The sequence below is a fragment of the Mus musculus genome, chromosome 12 (genome assembly GCF_000001635.26).
Source record: "Mus musculus strain C57BL/6J chromosome 12, GRCm38.p6 C57BL/6J".
Taxonomy (NCBI): Eukaryota; Metazoa; Chordata; class Mammalia; order Rodentia; family Muridae; genus Mus; species Mus musculus.
Genome location: NC_000078.6, coordinates 26,970,516 through 26,990,875, shown reverse-complemented (window position 1 = coordinate 26,990,875; position 20,360 = coordinate 26,970,516).

Genomic DNA, 20,360 nt, shown 5'->3' with positions numbered 1-20,360 from the left:
TGAACTAACCAGTACCCGGAGCTTGTATCTCCAGCTGCATATGTAGCACCACTGGGAAGAGAGACCCCTTGGAATTGCAAACTTTATATGCCCCAGTACAGGGGAATGCCAGGGCCAAGAAGCAGGAGTGGGTGGGTAGGGGAGCAGAATGGAGGGAGGGGATAGGGAACTTTCAGGATAGCATTTGAAATGTATATAAAGAAAATATCTAATAAAAAATAGAAAAAGAAAAGAAAGCAGGTTGAGCAAGTCAAGGGGAACAAGCCAATAAGCAGAATTCCTCCATTGTCTCTATTTCAGGTCCTGTTTTCCAGGTTCCTGTCTGGAGCTCCTGCTTTGATTTTCCTTCAAGATCAATTTTAACTGGAAATGGAAACAACCTCTTTCTTCCTCAAGTTGCTTTTAGTCATGGTCTTTACAACAGTGATAGAAATAAGCAAGATGACCTCTTAAAGGTCCAAGTAGATCCATTGATGGAGGACCACGTGTTCAAATACATAAGCCTGTAAAGGACATTTTTCATTCAAACAACATTGTATGTCAGAAGCAATTGAGTAACATTCACTTCACTATGGTTTCCTCTTACTATCCTTCCCCAGGCTATATATGATCAACTAATTTGCACCTGGTTGACATGAGCCACTGTTAACCAACTCCAGAGAAACATACAGCTAAATGCCCTTCCAACACAATAAAATGTTAATTATTTTATTAATGAGGTTGACATATACATGTATATAAAATGTTGCTCTCAATGTACAGCTCTTCTGTTTCACATGTTTATGATATACTCTCCAGTTGTAATGTTAAGTCCCATATGATACATTTCAAAACTGAAAAAGTCTAGGTCATATTTACAGCAATAAAATAAAATGAAAAGACAGACAACAACTTTCAATATTGAGAGAGAGAGAGAGAGAGAGAGAGAGAGAGAGAGAGAGAGAGAGAGAGAGAGAGAGAGAGAGAGAGGAGAGAATACACACACACACACACACACACACACATGAATTAAATTTGGAGAAATATCTCAGAGGTTAAGAAAGCAATGCTATTTTGCAGAGAATTCCAGTTCAATTTCTAGCACTCACATCAAGCAGCTAATGAGCTCCGATAATACCAGCTCCAGGTGGACATTGTATCCATGTGCACAAACCCATGAATACAGGCATACACACACACACACACACACACACACACACACACACACACACACACACACTTTACATAATTAAATTTTGTGAGGAGTAAAACATTGTCTTAAGCTAATATTATAGAAACATACCTGATACGTTTTATTTTTCATATTAAATCATTATATTCATTAAATAAGAATCAGACAATTCAGCAAGATATACAAAGTGACAATCGTAAGTATTGATGCAAATGAGTATAGTTACATGAGTTGAAAATCTGAACATAAGTCAGTAATGGTTAATAAACAGAGTCTTCAGAGGATTTGAGCTAAATCTGAGACTGGAATACTTTGTTCCCTTAAAGTATGCAGTGAGACTTAATCACACTGTGAGAGTAAGGGATTCAAATTTTAACCTGACATGTCTAGAGGAGGGGCTTTTAGAAAAAGATTTGGAGTAGATAAGATTATCCATCCATCCACTCGAGAGCCCGGGATTCATGTCCTTCTAGGACATGTATGTAAAGGAAGTCCAGGGGTATGCTTGCTCACAGACACATGCCTCAGTGCCCACCATAGGGTGCTCTGCTCTGTCTTGGTCACTGTTAGTGGTAAAACTGCACTAAGTCTTCCCTTTCCTTTTCTATTTACTTGGTTTCTGGTGTCTTATTGTGTCAGAGACTGGAGTAACGTGGCCATAAATAAACACAATTACAGCTTGTCAACATTCAAGTTCTTAGAGACATGATATGCTTGTCAGGAAGAGAGATCTTTAAAAAGCTGGGGCAAAATTCAATTGGATTTATGATTTATGAATTAAAGTCAAATCCTCTTGACAGTCCTTTTGATGTAAAAGAAACCATAGATCTTGAGTAATTTGGAGAAAGAACTATTTCTATCACTTCCTTACAAAGATAGAAGTGTGTTGACTTGTTTTAGGAAGAATATTTTTGTTTTAGCAGGTAAGAACATATGAAACTTGTGCAGAGGACTTGAGTTCAGATATTAGCACCAATAGTAAATGAATCACAACTGCTGTATCTTCAGCTGCAGGGGATTTGATGCCCTCTTCTGCCTTCTGTGGACACTGAACTCACATGTGCACACACACATAGACATATATACACATACATACATATATACATACATATATGTATACACACATATATGTATATATATGTACACATATATACATGTATATACACACATATATATGTATATGTACAATTAAAATTATTTTCAAAGGAAAGTATTAAAAAAGAAATAAAGGACAACAAATGGTGGTAAAGATACATGGAAAACAGATTTACACTAGTCTAATGACTATGCAAATCAATATGGAGCAAAAACTAAATCTTGTGTGTGTGTGTGTGTGTGTGTGTGTGTGTGTGTGTGTGTGTGTGTGTGTATTTCTAGATCTGGTTTAATTCATTCAATATCACAATATCCAGTTTCCCTCTTGTTACCATGAATGTCTGGATAGCACTCTATTTATGGTAGAATAATGCATGTTCTGTATTTTCTTTCCCCATTCATCAGTTAACCGGCCCGTGGTTGTTCCCATTTTTTGACCCTTTTTAAAAAAATTAGATATTTTCTTTATTTACATTTCAAATGTTATCCCCTTTCCTAATTTACCCCTCGAAAATCCCCAATAAACCCACTCCCATTCCCAGGTCTGGCCTTCCCCTATACTGGGACATAGAACTTTCACAGGACCTAGGGCCTCTCCTCCCATTGATGACTGACTAGGCTATCCTCAGCTACATATACAGCTAGAGCCACAAGTCCCACCATGTATTTTCTTTGATTGGTGGTTTAGTTCCAAGGAGCTCTTGGGAGTACTGGTTAGTTCATATTGATGTTCCTCCTATGGGGCTTCAGACCCCTTCAGCTCCCTGGGTACTATCTCTAGTTCCTTCATTGGGAAACTTGTGCTCTGTCCAATGGATGACTGTGAGCATCCACTTCTGTATTTGGCAGGCACTGGCAAAAGCTCTCAGGAGACAACTATATCAGGCTACTGTCAGCACGCTCTTGTTGGCATCTGCCATAGTGTCTGGGTTTGGTGGTTGTTTATGGGAAGGATCCCCAAGTGGGGCAGTCTCTGGATGGCTGTTCCTTCAGTCTCTGCTCTGAAATTTGTCTCTGTAACTCCTTCTAAGAGCATTTTGCTCCCACTTCTAAGAGGATTCTGAGCTTCTGGGCTAATATCCACTTATCAGTGAGTGCATATCACATGTGTTCTTTTGTGATTGGGTTACCTCACTCAAGATGATATCCTCTAGATCCATCCATTTGTTTAAGAATTTCATGAATTCATTGTTTTTAATAGCAGAGTAGTACTCCATTGTGCAAATGTACCACATTTTCTGCATCCATTCCTCTGTTGAGGGACATCTGGGTTTTTTCCAGCTTCTGGCTATTATAAATAAGGCTGCTTTGAACATAATGGAGCATGTGTCTTTATCACATGTTGGAGCATCTTCTGAGTATATGACCAGGAGTGGTATTGCTGGATATTCTGGTAGAACTATGTCCAATTTTCTGAGGAACCACCAAACTGATTTCTGGAGTGATTGTACCAGCTTGCAGTCCCACCAGCAATGGAGGAGTGTTCCTCTTTCTCCACATACTCACCAGCATCTGCTGTCACCTGAATTTTTGATCTTAGCCATTCTGACTGGTGTGAGGTGGAATCTCAGGGTTGTTTTGATTTGCATTTCCCTGATGAAAAAGGATGTTGAAAATTTTTTAGGTGTTTATCAGCTATTCGGTATTACTCTGTTGAGAATTCTTTGTTTAGCTCTGGACCACATTTTTAAATAGGGCTATTTGGTTTTCTGGAGTCCAACTTCTTGAGTTCTTTATATATATTAGATATTAGTCCCCTATCAGATTTAGGATTGGTAAAGATCTTTTCCCAAACTGCTGGTTGCCTTTTGATCTTATTGACAGTGTCCTTTGCCTTACAGAAGCTTTGTAATTTTATGAGGTCCCATTTGTCGATTCTCGATCTTACAGCACAAGTCATTGCTGTTCTGTTCAGGAATCTTTCCCCTGTGCCCATATCTTCAAAGCTTTTCCCCACTTTCTCCTCTATAAGTTTCAGTGTCTCTGGTTTTATGTGGAGTTCTTTGATCCACTTAGACTTTGCAGAAGGAGATAAGAATGGATCAATTCGCATTCTTCTACAAGATAACTGCCAGTTGACCCAGAACCATTTGTTGAAGTGCTGTCTTCTTTCCACTGGATAATTTTAGCTCCTTTCTTAAAGATGAAGTGACCATAGGTGTGTGGGTTCATTTCTGGGTCTTCAATTCTATTCCATTCATTTACCTGTCTGTTCCTGTACCAGTACCATGCAGTTTTTATCATAATTGCTCTGTAGTACAGCTTGAGGTCAGGCATGGTGATTTCACCAGAGGTTCTTTTATTGTTCAGAATAGTTTTTGCTATCCTAGGTTTTTTGTTATTCCAGATGAATTTGCAAATTACCCTTTCTAACTCTATGAAGAATTTAGTTGGAATTTTGATGGGGATTGCATTGAATCTGCAGATTGCTTTTGGCAAGATAGCCATTTTTACTATATTAATCCTGCCAATCCATGAACATGGAAGATCTTTCCATCTTCTGCGATCTTCTATGATTTCTTTCTTCAAAGACTTGAAGTTCTTACCATACAGATCTTACACTTCCTTAGTTAGAATCGCCCCAAGGTATTTTATATTATTTGTGACTATTTTGAATGGTGTTGTTTCCCTAATTTCTTTCTCAGCCTGGTTATCTTGTGTAAAGAAAGGCCACTGATTTGTTTGTGTTAATTTTATATCCAGCTACTGCACTGAAGTTGTTTATCAGATTTAGAAGTTCTCTGTTGGAATTCTTGGGGTGATTTATATATACTATCATATCATTTGCAAATAATGATATTTTGACTTCTTCTTTTCCAATTTGTATTCCTTTGATCTCCTTTTGGTGTCTAATTACTCTGGGTAGGACTTCAAGTACTATATTGAATAAGTAGGGAAAAAGTGGCCAGCCTTGTCTAGTCCCTGATTTTAGTGGGATTGCTTCCAGTTTCTCACCATTTAGTTTGATGTTGGCTACTGGTTTGCTGTAGATTGCTTTTATCATGTTTAGGTATGAGCCTTGAATTCCTGATCTTTCCAAGACTTTTATCATGAATGGGTGTTGGATTTTGTCAAATGCTTTCTCCGCATCTAAGGAGATGATCATGTGGTTTTTGTCTCTGAGTTTGTTTATATATTGAATTATGTTGATGGATTTCCATATACTGTGCCACCCTTGCATCCCTAGGATGAAGCCTACTTTATCATGATGGATGATGGTTTTGGTGTGTTCTTTGAGTCTGTTTCAGAGAATTTTATTGGGTATTTTTGCATCTATATTCATAAGCAAAATTAGTCTGAAGTTCTTTTTGTTGGGTCTTTGTGTAGTTTAGGTATCAGAGTAGTTGTGGCTTCATAAACTGAGTATGGTATAGTGTCTTCTGTTTCTATTTTGTGGAATAGTTTGAGGAGTATTGGAATTAGGTCCTCTTTGAAGGTCTGATAGAACTCTGCACTAAACCCATCTGGTCTTGGGCTGCTTTTGGTTGGGAGACTGTTAATGACTATTTCTATTTCTTTAGGGGATATGAGACTGTTTATATTGTCAATCAATATAACTTTGGTACCTGGTATCTGTCTAGAAATTTGTCCATTTCAACCAGGTTTTCCACTTTTGTTGAGTATAGCCTTTTGTAGTAGGGTCTGCTGAGTTTTTGGATTTCCTCAGATTCTGTTGTTATATCTCCCCTTTCATTTCTGATTTTGTTAATTTTGTTAATTGTCCTGTGCCCTCTACTTAGTCTGGTTAGCGTTTTATTTATCTTGTTGATTTTCTCAAAGAACACACTCCTGGTTTGGTTGATTCTTTGTATAGTTCTTTTTGTTTCTACTTGGTTGATTTCAGCCCTGATTTTGATTATTTCCTGCCTCTGCTCCTCTTTGGTGAATTTGCCTCCTTTTGTTCTAGAGCTTTCAGATGAGCTGTATTCTGTTGGTTATGCTTACATCAATGACTCCTACTTTTTTCCTAGGTTTTCTATTTCCACAGTGGTCTCTTTTTGTGATTTCTTAACTGTTTCTAGGTCTAGTTTTAGATTCTGGATGGTTTTGTTCAATTTTTCACCTGATTGTATATGTTCTCCTGTATTTCTATAAAGGAGTTATTTATTTCTGTCTTAAATTCCTCCATCATCATCATTATGAGAAATGACTTTAGATCCATATCTTGCTTTTCTGGTGTGATGGTGTATCCAGGACTTGCTATGGTGGGAAAGTTTGTTTCTGATGAAGCCAAGTCACCTTGGTTTCTGCTCTTACGTTTGCCTCCTGCCATCCTATTATCTCACATGCTTGCTGCCCTCGGTATATCTGATTGGAGCCTGTCCTTCCTGTAATACTGCTTGATTCAGAACTCCTCAGAGTCCAGCTTTCTCTGTGATCCTGTGATTCCCAGATCCTGTGAACCTGAGATTCTGGGTGTGTCAGAGTTCTTGGCAGTCAAGCTTCCTCTGAGACCCTGAGCTCCTGAGATGCTGGGATCCTGGAATTTTAAGATCCTGGGTGTGTTACAGTGCCTGGAAGTGGTCTCCTGTGGTGATCGAGGGGTTGTCTGCTATGTTTAAAACCAAGGTAGACCAGTAATGTCCAGAAGGAACCTGAGCTGCTGGTCGGGTTGGTTTGCTGTGTCCCTGCTCCTGCTGGCACAGGCCCCTCATGGTTATTTTGGAACAGATATTGCATTCAACTCCCCAGTGATCCTAAAATCCTGGACATGCTAGGGCACCTGCCTCATGGAGAGTCCTCTGGGGACCATCTGCTGAGTTCACGCCCAAGGTGGCCCGGGGCTGGCAGTGGCTGGAAGGTGCAAAAACTAAATCTTATAACTGCTGCATAAATAGCTCCTGGCTGTATAACAGAAAAGTTCTAAACAAATACACCACAGAAATCCTTGCACTTTATTTATTGCCCAAGCATGCATAATAGCCAAGCTATGGAAAGGTATCTATCTGGACTTAGAAATTGTCATATGTTCATAATATATTATCATATTACATATTTATATTGTATACACAATACATTCTATATAACAACATGCATATTATACATAATGTGCATAAATATAATTTATATTGCATATGATATGATACTTATATTTATATTTATATGGTCATAAGAACAAGAAGCACATTCTGTCATTTTCAGGAAAATGTATGTAACTAAAGTTTTTCATATTAAGCAAAGTAAGTCAAACACTAAAAGACAAACTTTACAGTTTCTATTATTTGGGAATCTTCAGTTTTACATAGATACAAAATTCATACCACTGTATAGTCTATGAAAAGAGAATGGAGACTGGAGGAGGAGGTGATAACATTGGGGCAAAGGAAAGGAGGAGAGAGAAGGGTAGCAGAGAGGCCAAAGTACCCTGTGTAACTGAATGCCTCCAGCTTACTTTTCTAAAAACTTAAAAAAACTTAAAAACTTCATACTGTAAGCTGAAACAAATCTTTCCTTCCTCAAGTTGCTTTGTTCAGGCACCTTGGTGAAGCCACGAGTAAAGAAAGTGACATGGACCCTTTACTCTGTTTCTATCTGCAGAGCCCAGCCTGAATCCCTCTTAGAGAAGCCCTTCTTAGGGTGTAGTTGGGCAAAGGCCTTAGTAAATGGTGTGAACTAAGGGATCTTTGAGCACTGCTCTGATGTTTCCTGGGTTGATGTTCTTCTCACGCCCATGCTGGAGCTTCTTGCTCATTAAAATGTTTACAAACTACAAGAGGGGCTTCCTCACCCCGCACCTCCATTCTAGAGGCATCAGCAATAATTTTTGTTGATTCTCAAATAGTAAAAGTGAATTCTTAAAGAGCTTCTATCATTCCAGAGCCTTTGCTACCTTACAGCTTGCTAGTTAAAGTTCAGTCTTAATTCTTTACCCAACATAGCTCTCCATTTGTGACCTGAGATTTTAGATTGACTTTATGGCTGGTTTGACCGTTACCTTCCAAGAGCAAAGAAAACAAGGGAGGCACAGTTAACTATTCTGATTACCAAGGTTTTTAAGTTACCTCATCCCATAAAACACAGTGAAGGGCACAGCTGCAAAGCAAACAGTGTATAATTCCTGTGCACCCCAGGGTCCATGTCCTAGGTCCACTGATATCAGTATCCAAACGCAGAAGACCATTACCGATCTCCGAAATGGTTGGATTTCACTGTCAACTTGACACAACCAGGAATCACTTGGGAACAGTGTCTCAATGAAGGGTTGTCTAGAAAAACTGGGTCCATGGGATTATCATGATTAAATTAGCAGAGGTGAGAAGAATTTTACCTTATGTGAAACATCATCCTGGTCTTGAAATGTGTAAGAGCAGAGAATGCTAGAGAAATACAAGCATGCACAAATATGTTGATTTTTTTTTCCCTCTCTGCTCTTGACTGTGGATATGCCAAGCTCTTTCAAGTTCTTGATGTCTTGACTTCCTGGCAATGATGGACTGTAACTTAGAATTGTGAGCTGAAATAAAACTTTTCTCCTTTAAGTTGCTTTTGTTGGGCATTTTATTACAGCAACAAATATCCAACGGAGACAAACCCCTTATTTGAATACATGGCCCTAATGATCATGTCTTCTTAGGCTCCTTGCATCTTATTCTTGGTATCTTGAGATATCCAGTGTTCTAATATTGGTGGAATCCTGGACAGGACATGGGAGTAGGTATCCTTAAAGAAGTAATTCATTCTTGCCTTTAAAGAATCTTATTTGGACAGTGTTTGATGAAATTCACAGAATTCCTAGTGCTATGGTCCACTGTTGGTGCACAGACAAGACCAGAAGGCTGGGAGGACTTCCTGGAAGAGGAGTTTTTTGGAAATATTAAAGAGGGTGAGAGGAACGTTTTATAAAGCATGAACATCAAGAATGAAGAGTTAAAAATGAATTTACCTGGCTGAAAAAAATCTGTGTGTATGTGAGAAGGCATGTGCAGGTCCACCAGTGTGTGCACCTGAGTTAAAGGCTGAGTTAGATGGGGATAACTGGGTAAGTAAGTGGCTTATATCCCTGGTACAAAAAGAGGATCAGCATCTACATGAAAATCAGAAGGAACCAACATGACTCAACAATCAATCTCTCTATCATCTGGCTCAGCCCCCCCCCCCCCTCTGTGGCTATCAGACCTCTCTGTTTTTATAAGACAACATAGTAAGTGTACTGGCTACTCTTCTCATAGTGTGACAAATACCATATGAAGGCAACTTTTTATTTATTTATTTACATTCAAAATGTTGTCTCCCCCATCCTGGTCCCCCTCCCAGAGTTCTTCACCCCATACCCCTCCCTTTTGCCTTCCCACCCTACCCCCTTCCACCCAACCCACCTCACCTCTTTTCCCCTCCTCCTTCCTTCCCTGGGGCATCAAGTCTCTACAGGATTAGATACATCCTCTGCCACTGAGGCCAGACAAGGCAATCTTCTGCCATATATATGCCAGGGGCCATGTGATCAGCCCATGTTTGCATATGAAAACAATGTAATCATTTGGTTTGGCTCGCAGTTTAATGGTACAGTCTACTATGGGAAAAAAGGGAAGGGAAAGTAAGGAGGCTGACTACACTGTGTCCACACTCAGAAGGAAGAGAAAGATGAACGCTGGTGCTCAGTATACTTTCTCCTTTTCATTCAGTTTAGAGTCCCAGGCCATGGAATAGTGCCATACACACTTAGAGTGGATCTTTCAGTCTCAATTAACCCAGTATAGAAACTCCTATAAAGACAATCCAAGAGTCGTGTGTCTTGGGTTATTTTAAATGATGTCAAGTTGGCAATCAAGATTAGTTACTGTACTGGCTGGTGTTGTGTGTGTTAACTTGACACAAACTGGAGTTATTATAGAAAAAAGGAGCTCAGGTTGAGGAAATGACTCCATGAGATCCAGCTGTGGTGCATTTCCTCAATTAGTGATCAAGGGTGAGAGGGCCCATTGTGGGCGGTGCCATCCCTGGGCTGGTAGTCTTGGGTTCTATAAGAAAGCAAGCTGAGCAAGCCAGGGGAAGGAAGCCAGTAAGGAACATCCCTCCATGGCCTCTGCATCAGCTCCTGCTTCCTGCCCTGCTTGAGTTCCAGTCCTGACTTCCTTTGGTGATGAACAGCAGTGTGGAAAGTGTAAGCTGAATAAACCCTTTCCTCCCCAACTTGCTTCTTGGTCATGATGTTTGTACAGGAATAGAAACCCTGACTAAGACAGTTACCCTGGTAATATGGCCAGTTAAGTCTTTGTTAGCTCAACAAATACGTTCAGACCCCAAGTCTATCGCCATTTGTTAAAGTTCTCTTCTATGTGGTCATGTGAGTACTTATTCTATGTAAGTACAAAGGAAAGGATATTATTCCAGGGCACCAATTTCCAAAAAGACATATTAGAATAGCCAGAAAACATATATGGTTTTGAAGTCCTTCAACTAAATAGTAGCATCTACATGAAAATTCCTCACGCATTAGGGAAGCCTGCAAGAGTAAATTAAAGACATGCCTCTGTGTCTTCACCAATATGGAGTCCTATGAGAGATAGAACAATGGAAGAAAGGAGCCCTTAGGAACAATATATTTTAAATTTAGAAATTCTTGTAGAATTTCATATTTTTAATTTTAATTTCCATGTGTTTACTGTGTTTTGATTATATTAATTCCCTACTTCCTCCCTTCTACAGGCCACATGCTCAAAGAAACTAGATTCTCCTGGACCCAGAAGCCATCAACAGCCAACAGCTTCTCGGTTTAGGGTGGGGCCTTATGAGCCCTTCTTTGCTCTATGCTGGGATGTTGACTATTTTGATCTTGTGCAGGTTTTGTAGGCTTAGAAAATGGTTCTTAAACACTTTCCGCTCCTTTCTAGCCCGGCACCCAGCAGAGGTAGTGGGAAAGACAGGTTATTAGGCTGCAGAGGAAGTGGACCTGTTCTTTGGAGCAAATCCCATCTGCACTGTCAGGAAATCAGCAGTGTAGTTTATACATCACCAGAGGCAGCTCATTCTATTTGCTAACACTGTATGAATATACCAGCAGTCCAGTTCAGTGACATTGGGATAACAGTAGTGGTGGCATGACCTACCAGGACAGCGGGCCCTCAGGCAAATCAGCATGAATCAGCAGGAGGGATTAAGACCACCTGGGACACCAGGAGAAATTCTTGGCTTTGCCTCTCTCAATGAAGCAGAGATCAGCTAAGACAGGAGACCAAGAGGTGTTGCAAGCTAGCTCTACAAGCAAGTCCATCTCACAGTCCAATGTATAGTCCCTCCAAATATCACGTGTTCTCCATGGGTCTTGCCTCATCATGTGTCTTGCCTCAGCAGGTGAGAGTGTGTCTTAGCAAAACTCCAAGTGAGTCTGTATCAGCTGATATCACTCTGCCAATCAGCCTGAGACCATGGAAGCAGGAAAGAAGCTGCCAGCCTCAGAAGTTTTTTGGTGTGTTTCTCTCCCTGGAGTCCCATCCAACGCAGCTCAACAGCACAATCAAGGCAAACCAATACAAGTGTGTCATTTGTGAAGAATCCTCCATCATGTGCCCTTCACATGTCTGCTATAGCAAAACATCCTTTCACTTGTGTCCACTTCAGAAAAACACCATCTGATGTTTTCCAAAGACTTTCCAAAATACCCTTAAGTTTCCACTTCAAGGTTTATACAGGCAACCAAGGCTGGCATAAGTTCATGAGTACAGTGGTCCTGTCATGCCCAGAAGGCACTGATTTACTCCAGTCCTCCTAAAACCTAGACTCCTAAAATCCTTGATTCTCTCTCTTGCCACTTATGATACTCATTTTAGAGGTGAACACTCTAATATCCTTTAGCCTATCTACTTTAACCGGTTGTGAGTTTCAATAATTGCCATTCATTGCAAAAAGAAGGTTCTTCTGTGGCAGCTGAGAGCTTCACTGAACTATGTGCATAATAATTATTTAGAATACATTTTGACACTATGTCCATTTCCAAAATAATAGTAGTAAATCCTTTCCTAGTGCCTCTGACATCCCCAGATATGAGATCTTGGCCTTGTTATGGTACCAGGAATGAATTATGTTAATCAGGAAGTTGTTAGTCACCCTGATAACATTGATGCTATTATGGTACCAGTGGGTATATCTTCCCAAGCCAATTGCTATTGCAATTCACAGGGCTTGAAACTAAGATGTACTTACCTTTCTCCCCCAGTTTCCTGGGTAAAACCCTTAAGTACTATAAAAACTATTCCACAGAGAAGACGCTCTCACAGAGCAGAGAAGTTCTCACAGAGAAGTTAATAGTCATTGACAATATTTGTTTGTGCCATTTTGTGAGACAACAGTCTACCAGCCTTGGCCTTTCAAAAACATTTCTTTCTGACATCTCTCAGATGTTACATGTGATTGTTTTTACATATACATACACTCACTCATATTAGGGAGAGAAATTCATCAAGATTATATAAGCTAATCTTGTAAATTTTTAGAGTAAGTCACCAGTCCAGGGTCATCCTATCTAAGGCCTTCTATGTTCAACACTTGTTTCTCTACATTTCTATAGTTTCTTTTTCCTTCTTTCACACCATCCCCATCTTTTTTTTTCTTTTTTAATCTTTTTATTAGATATTTTCTTTATTTACATTTCAAATGTTATCCCCTTTCCTAGTTTCCCCTCTTAAAATCCCCTCTCCCCTCCCTCCAACCCCCTGCTCCCCAACCCTCCCACTTCTGCTTCCTGGCCTTGGCATTCCCCTCTACTGGGTCATAGAACCTTCCCAAGACCAAGGGACTCTCCTCGCATTGATGACAGATTAGACCCTCCTCTGCTCTAGTAGAGTTACAGCCATGAGTCCCACCATGTGTTTTGTTTGATTGGTAGTTTAGTCCTAGCATCCCCATCTTTCTACCTTTCTTTTGTTTCCTGATATGTACTTTAATCTAAGGGCTATACAGTTTCCCTACGTATTATCCTTAGTTGGTTCATAGGGTGACTTTGTGAGCAACTCGTTCTGTCTCTATATTCCTGTGAGCATTCATCAATATTTGTTCCCACAGAAATCCTATCAAGGACCAAACCCATGGCCAGTCAGCTCCAGTAAGTTCTTTTAGAGAAGCTTCAGCTGCTCTCTGAGGGCATGTGTAAAGACAGGTATTCTCCAAGGAGCAAGGTATGAGTGACCGAGCAAAGTAAGTGTAGCTAGACACCAAGTCTGCCCTAGGAATCTTTGAGATTTCTTCGGTGTTCTCTTCTGCCTGTGTGTGTGCATGTACAAGCATGTGGGCACACACACACAACTATGCAGGTGGAAGCCAAAGGTAAACCTCATATTTTGCTCCTTGGGTGCCATTTTTTTCAGACAGGGTCCCTCACTGGGACTTGAGTCTCACCCAGTCGTCTAGATCGTCTGGCCTGCAAGCCACAGAAATCTACCTGTCTCATCTTCTTATTGCTGAGATTACAAAAGTGTGTCCCATGCCCAACATTGGTGTATGGTTTCTGGATGATCAGACTTGGGCCCTCATGCTTTCACAGCAAGCACTCTACCACTGTATAATCTCCTCACCCATCACTGTTTCCAGCCAACAGCAGACAATACCCATTATTATTTGGCTTCTTCTAAAGTGACTGGACTTGTCCTATTCTATGTCAAAGGGCCCTGCCCTAGGCTCCCTCAGGTTCTGATTTGAGGCGAGACTGTCCATTTGCGTCTCATTTGGAAGGGGGCCATGGGATTAGTCTCAGAGAGCTGCCCTGAGGCACACTCAAATGCAAGCTTTACAGAGGATCTAAAAGCTGCTCTTTGAACTACAGAGCAGAGGCCCCCGGAAGCCTGAGGGTTGGCGGCCCACAAGTACAGGAGAGAGTTTAAAGCTCTAAGCCTTATACCCAATTAAATCCAATCAGTTTGGCCAACGTCCTGAAAATGTTTTTTACAGGAAGGAATAAAATATGCTTTGCCAAAAGTCTCTTCTTGTGACCAGCGTGAACTTAATTACACTTTCTGGTACTGCCAAAAGCCCTGGACCAGAAAATTCACTTAATTAGAAACAAAAACAAACCACAGTGTCCCACAAAATGGGTTAAGATGCTAGAGAGAGAGAGAGAGCATGAAAAACAAAATTTGTAAAGAATGTCCTCATGGCCAGCCTAGCTCTGGGTTCAATGTGAGGTTCTTTAATAAAGGAATAAATTGGGGAGCCATAGAGCAGGGCACCCAATAGACACTGTGAATGTACACAGGTGCTATCCCCCTATGTACATGTGCACTCGTGTACACATGTGCACATATACCTCACGTGCCTACAGACACACACAGCAAGAGTAAATATACAAAATCAAAATAAATCCTCCTCTGGCTGGACAGCAAACCAGGGAAGAACAAAGTTAAACAGGGTCTGGCAGAGCTGTCCAGCGGTGTCCCATATTTCTGAGTCCCTGGCTATGTTTATGTATGCAGAGTGGTTGTGTTTATGTTGAACATGTATGCACACCATGATCAGATTCATCATTTATGAGCATGTCTATAAACTGTCCTTATAACTGTGCGTCCTCTTAAGGAAAGTGAAGCACGGGGCACACACACTCCGTAACAATGTAAAGATGTATTTATCAGCACAGAGAAGGCCGTCCTTACAGACTACCTTTCATGTACAGTTGGTATCCGGACTGGCTTACAAAGTTTAAAATGCATCGTGTTTTCTTTCTAGAGCAACAAGTGAAGCGCAGTTGGATCCATATGCCTCTCAGTCTAGGCTGATGACATCCAGTCAGCTTACACACTTCTCATGCCCTTTTAACAAGTTGTCTGGCTTCTAGTTTTCCTGTAGCCTCTGTGCTAGCCACATGTGAGGGGTTTTTTGGCACAACAATCCACAGAGTCATTCTTACCAGAAGAGCCCAGGAACAGCAGCTTCATGCTTTTCCCTGTTCCATGTACAGCCCACCTCTGTAGTAGGCCACCCCTCCTAGAGTCTGCGGTACTTGCTGCACGTCTGTCAGCTTGGTAAAGCAGGTTTGTTATTGGCAGTGACTGTACTGAGTCGGTGACTCTGTAGTTAGCTTTTCTGACACCACAAGGTCTGGGTTTTACTTCTGGATCCTTCACCGCAAAGGTTGTATTTGACGTGTAGTGAGTGAAGTTGGAGTTGGAGCTGGGTATGTGGCTTAGCATAAATAACGTCCTGTAGTCGAGCTCCCTCTTTGTGTTGGTGGTGATTTGTAGGGAGATTGTTGCAATGAGGATGGCAACTGAAGGAGGAATGAGGGCAGTGTAAAGAAATGGAATGGTAGACAGGAGAAAAGAAAGAAGAAATAGAAGGTGGGGAGAAGGAAGGGAGAAATTAGGAGAGCTGAAAAGGAAAAGGAAAAGGACACCTCATTAATTTGTTTAATTGTCTGCCCTTGCCTCTCTAGCCCTTGCAAGAATCGAGAAGACACAAAGGAGGAATCCAGCAGTAAATATCAAAGATAAGGCTGAGCCCAAATGCTGGAACAAATGCCATCAGTCCCAGCCCCAGGAGCAGGCACAGCACAGGAGATGAGAGCAAAGTGACAGCTAGGATGATCTTATCACTTCTGCTCTGTAGAGAACTTCTTTCTTTCTTCTTTTTTTTTTTAATATTTATTATTTATTTAATGTATGAGTACACGGTTGCTGTCTTCAGACACACCAGAAGAGGGCACTGGATCTGTTTACAGATGGTTGTAAGCCACCATGTGGTCGCTGGGAATCAAACTCAGGACCCCTGCAAAAGCAGCCAGTGCTCTTTACCACGGAGTCATCTCTCCAGCTTCCATCTGTAGAGAGTTTCTGCTGCTCAGTTCCCCAATGAGGGGTTTCTCTTAAGAAATGCATATTATAGGGCACATGGGATGACTAAGCAGGTACATACATGTGCTTGTCACACAAGCTTGATGACCTAGGTTCTCCATAGTGGGAAAGCTGACACTCTGGTGCTGTCTTCTGACATCTGACATCTACAATTAGTTTGCATCCTGTATTTATACTATGTGTGTATGTGTGTGTGTGTGTGTGTGTGTGTGTGTGTGTGTGTGTGTGTGTGTATGTGTCTGTGTAGGTGTGTCTGTGTCTCTGTGTGTGTATGTGTGTGTGTCTGTATTTCTTTAAGTTTTATTCTAATGTTTTTGTGTGAATATATATCTCATATACACAAAATATTGGAGACAAAAATTCATTTTAAAATATTCTGAAAGGTTAGGAATTATTAGGCTAAATTTTTTTTGAAAAAAAATTTTTGAAAAATTAGGACAAATGAGATCTTGATAGAAGAGAGGCAACCCCTATGGCAAGAGCATACCTCTACAGGAAACCAGAGATCCTTCCCTACTGACTCTATACAATTCACAGACAAAACGTCTTCCCGGTTCCAAGGCTGTGGATGTGTCATGGCTCCCGAGGGGGCTTTGTGTAAATCCTGTGTATCATAGTTAACTTTGTCAACTTGACACAGCCCAGAAGCACCTGGGGAGGGAGTTTCAATTGAAGGCACAGACAATATTGGACAGAGGGAATGTCTGTGGGAGGTGATATTGATTTCTAATCAATGCAGAAGGGACCAGCTCACTGTGGTTGCACTGTTCCCTGGACAGAAGAGTCTAACCTGTATAAGGAAGCTCGCTAAGCAAGAGCCCATGAGCTGGCCAGCGAGCAGCACTCTTCTGTGGTTTCTGCTTCCAGCTCCTGCTTGAACTCTTGTCCCTCAAAGATAGACGTTTTCTAAGCTGAAATAGGCCTTCTTGTCCTCTAAGTTGCTTTTGTTTGGAGTGCTTTATTAGCACAGCAGAATTAAAGTAGACAACCAGGGAACATACTGAAAGTTAATTTTTTATCTAGAATTCGAAGAAACATTTAGACCCAGCTACCCCTTCTCCTTAAGATCCTGCTATCTCAGCTATACCCCCCCGTCTTGTCCGTCCCCCCCCCCTTTCTCCTCTCCCCTGTGACCTTCTCTTCTCTGTTTCCCTCTCTACTTTGGTCCTTCTTCTCTCAAGACCAGGTCCAGTCTGCGGACCACGCTCAGTCTACTACTTTCTCTTTCTACTCTAGACTCTTAGAGATGCCCTGGGTGTTCATCTCTCAAATCTAAAAACAAAAACAAAAACAAAAAAAAACAAAAGAAAATAAATGAACCAAAACAGCAACAACAAAAAGCCTTCCCCTTAACCATACCATGGAGAGGTCATGTTCTCACTTTATATAGTGACCACCCCTAAAGTTACTACCTTTTACTTCCTGTATGTGGAATGTAGATCCTCACTGCAAAACCTGGACTTCTTGACTCTACTTCCATCCTGTCATGGGAGTCATTGCAGAAATCCCCCAAGCTCACCACCCAACCTACCTCTAATCTATATCACATTTGGTGGAGTTAAAGAGTCAGGTATAAATTGAAAGCAGAATCTAATATACACGTATTAGATTCAAGGCTCCATCCTGTCACCTGTTAGCAGAACAATCTAGAAACTTTCTCACTTCATAGCCAAAGTGAAGGGCTCAGTATTTGCTTAGGCCATTGGTACCTGTCAGCAAGTCTGCTCTGACTCCTAGAACACTAATACTACTGCATCGTAAGTCCCAGTTTAAGTTCATCTGAACTGCCAACAAATTCTGCCCAAACTGTATTTGAGAGCAGAGTGGGCTTCTCAGATAGGATTCAAGCAGAACCCTGTAGGACTCTAGTCATGCACACACCAGGTTCTCAGCAGCCAGAGACAGTGATGCATGCATGCCTTGGCTTCAACTCACTGACCTGCACCATCCGGAGATCAAAAGTCAGCCTCATGACAGGAAGTGCTTCTAAAATTACAGCCGTCTCCATGAACCTGGCTTTCCTGTTATCTGTTCTTCTTGATGGGGTATAATTGAGGCAGCTCTGGTTACCGATGGTCAGGAGGAAGGTGACCTGCTAGAGAATCAATCAAAGAATAAGGTTTCTTTGTGCCTGCAAGCTCCACAGACAGAGGTAGGGTTAGGCTCCCAGGTTTATAGCTGCAGGTCATGGTCTACCTCTGCTTCCAGGGCAGATGTGAGCTTCTCACAATGGCTGTACAGAGCACAAGTGACTTGCAGTTCATCTTGTATTCCTCCCTGAACTTTGTAAGCTTTCTCATCAGAAAATTCTGATGAATGCTTGGGATTTTCTTTTGGTTCTTCGGCTAAGTGCTGGCCATGTGGGAGGCTGTAATCTGAGAGGAGGAGCAGGAAGAGGGGATGCCTGGTCCTTAGGGTGTTCTCCGACCTGCAGTCTTAAGGTTCTTGAAAATGATCCTGGGCCTACATTTTATTTGCAATAGACTCATAGGAAGCAAACTACAAATGATTCTAAAACATACTTTTATTTGTTCTTTGGTTATTTTATACATGGGTAGAATGCATTTGGATATTATTGACCTGACTTATTTGAGACTCCCTTACACATCATGAGTGTAGTGCATCAGAGAAGAATTCTATCTTCTATGGATAAATCCTATGGATAATTTATATTAACTATATCTAAAATAGGTATATATTTTATACATAAGGCTTATGTAAATTATATATATATATATATATATATATATATATATATATATCCTCTAGTCTATGTCTAATGTGTAGTAAATATAAAGATCAATAATACAATGGTAAAAGGAGGATGAAGAAGCCTGGAAAAGATGTTTTGTAAGTGAGAATTCACCCACCTGTCACGTCACTCTCAGTGGTGTGACATTCTCCTGTACCCTTAGACCTAAAGCTGCACGCAGGGAGAGCAGAGCAGGCAGAGGGATGCACCTGCCTGGCTACCTCCCTAGCTGGGCTCTGACATATTCCTCTTCTCCATCTCCTGTGAGTGAGAAACAACTGCTCTTTCCTTACGGCTTGGCCAAACTATGCACAGGCAGGACAAGACCTGCATTTCCCTGGTAGCCATCACATTGTCCTGGGTTCTCCTACAGATTTATTTTTAAAGGAAGAACCTGGTTCCCAGTTCCAAGCACAGGCTTTTACTCTTACCTGATTCTCTGATTTGATGTTATGCCTCATTCTTGTTAACTTAGCTGTGATTCACTGAACTCTTCCCACACATTGGTATTATCATGCGACACGCTAAGGTGCCAAGACTGGGTAGGTTCGGCATACACCTGCTCTCACCAAGTTTGGAAAAATGTGGCGATGTAAACATATATGAATACAGAAATAATTTGGTTTCTCACTGGATGCTATGAGAGGAAGGGCAATCGTTCTTTTTAACGGCTTATTTATTTTTATTTTACATGCATTGGTGTTTTGCCTGCATGTATGTCTTCATGGAGGTGTCAGATCCCCTGGAATTGGAATTACAGACAGCTGTGAGGTGCCTTGTGGGTGATAAGAATTGAAGCCAGGTCCTCTGGAAAAACAGCTAGTCCTCTCAACCACTGAGCCATCTCTCCAGCCCCCAGGGATAGGTTTGAGAGTGGCTCTTATCAGGATTGTCGGATTTAAGGATGTAACCACGGTCTTGAGAGCAACAATGAAGAAGCATCAGTCTTGTGACCATCTAAGGACAAAACATTAATTTAGGAAGACCAATATCATTTTTGTACTAGAAATGGGTCAGTACCTCTTAGAGCAAGCACTGTAGGCACTAACAGACTGTCAAGCTACATGAAGGATTTGCACTCTGTTTGGCAATCTCCAACCCCTCTAGGTTTTACTGAAAGAGAATCATATGACACAATGTGTAGTGGCCATGTCACAAGTTGTATGCAAATTCTGAACCTCTCTGAAACCCTCCTTAGAAAGGAGCAAGCTGTGCCAGGCAGTGGTGGTGCACGCCTTTAATCCCAGCACTCGGGAGGCAGAGGCAGGCGGATTTCGGAGTTCAAAGCCAGCCTGGTCTACAGAGGGAGTTCCAGGACAGCCAGGGCTACACAGAGAAACCCTGTCTCGAAAACCAACAACAACAAAAACACACACAAAAAAGGAGCAAGCTTCTCGGTCTGTGTTACAGGGGAAAATCAAACAGCCATGGACAATACAGAACAAAATAATGCCTTCTCTGCCTGCCTTGACTCTCAGGTACTCTGGGATAGACTGAGCATGATCAGAATGATCACTTAGATCATCAGCTTGAGAGTCAAACTGAGAAGGTTATAGTACTATTTCCA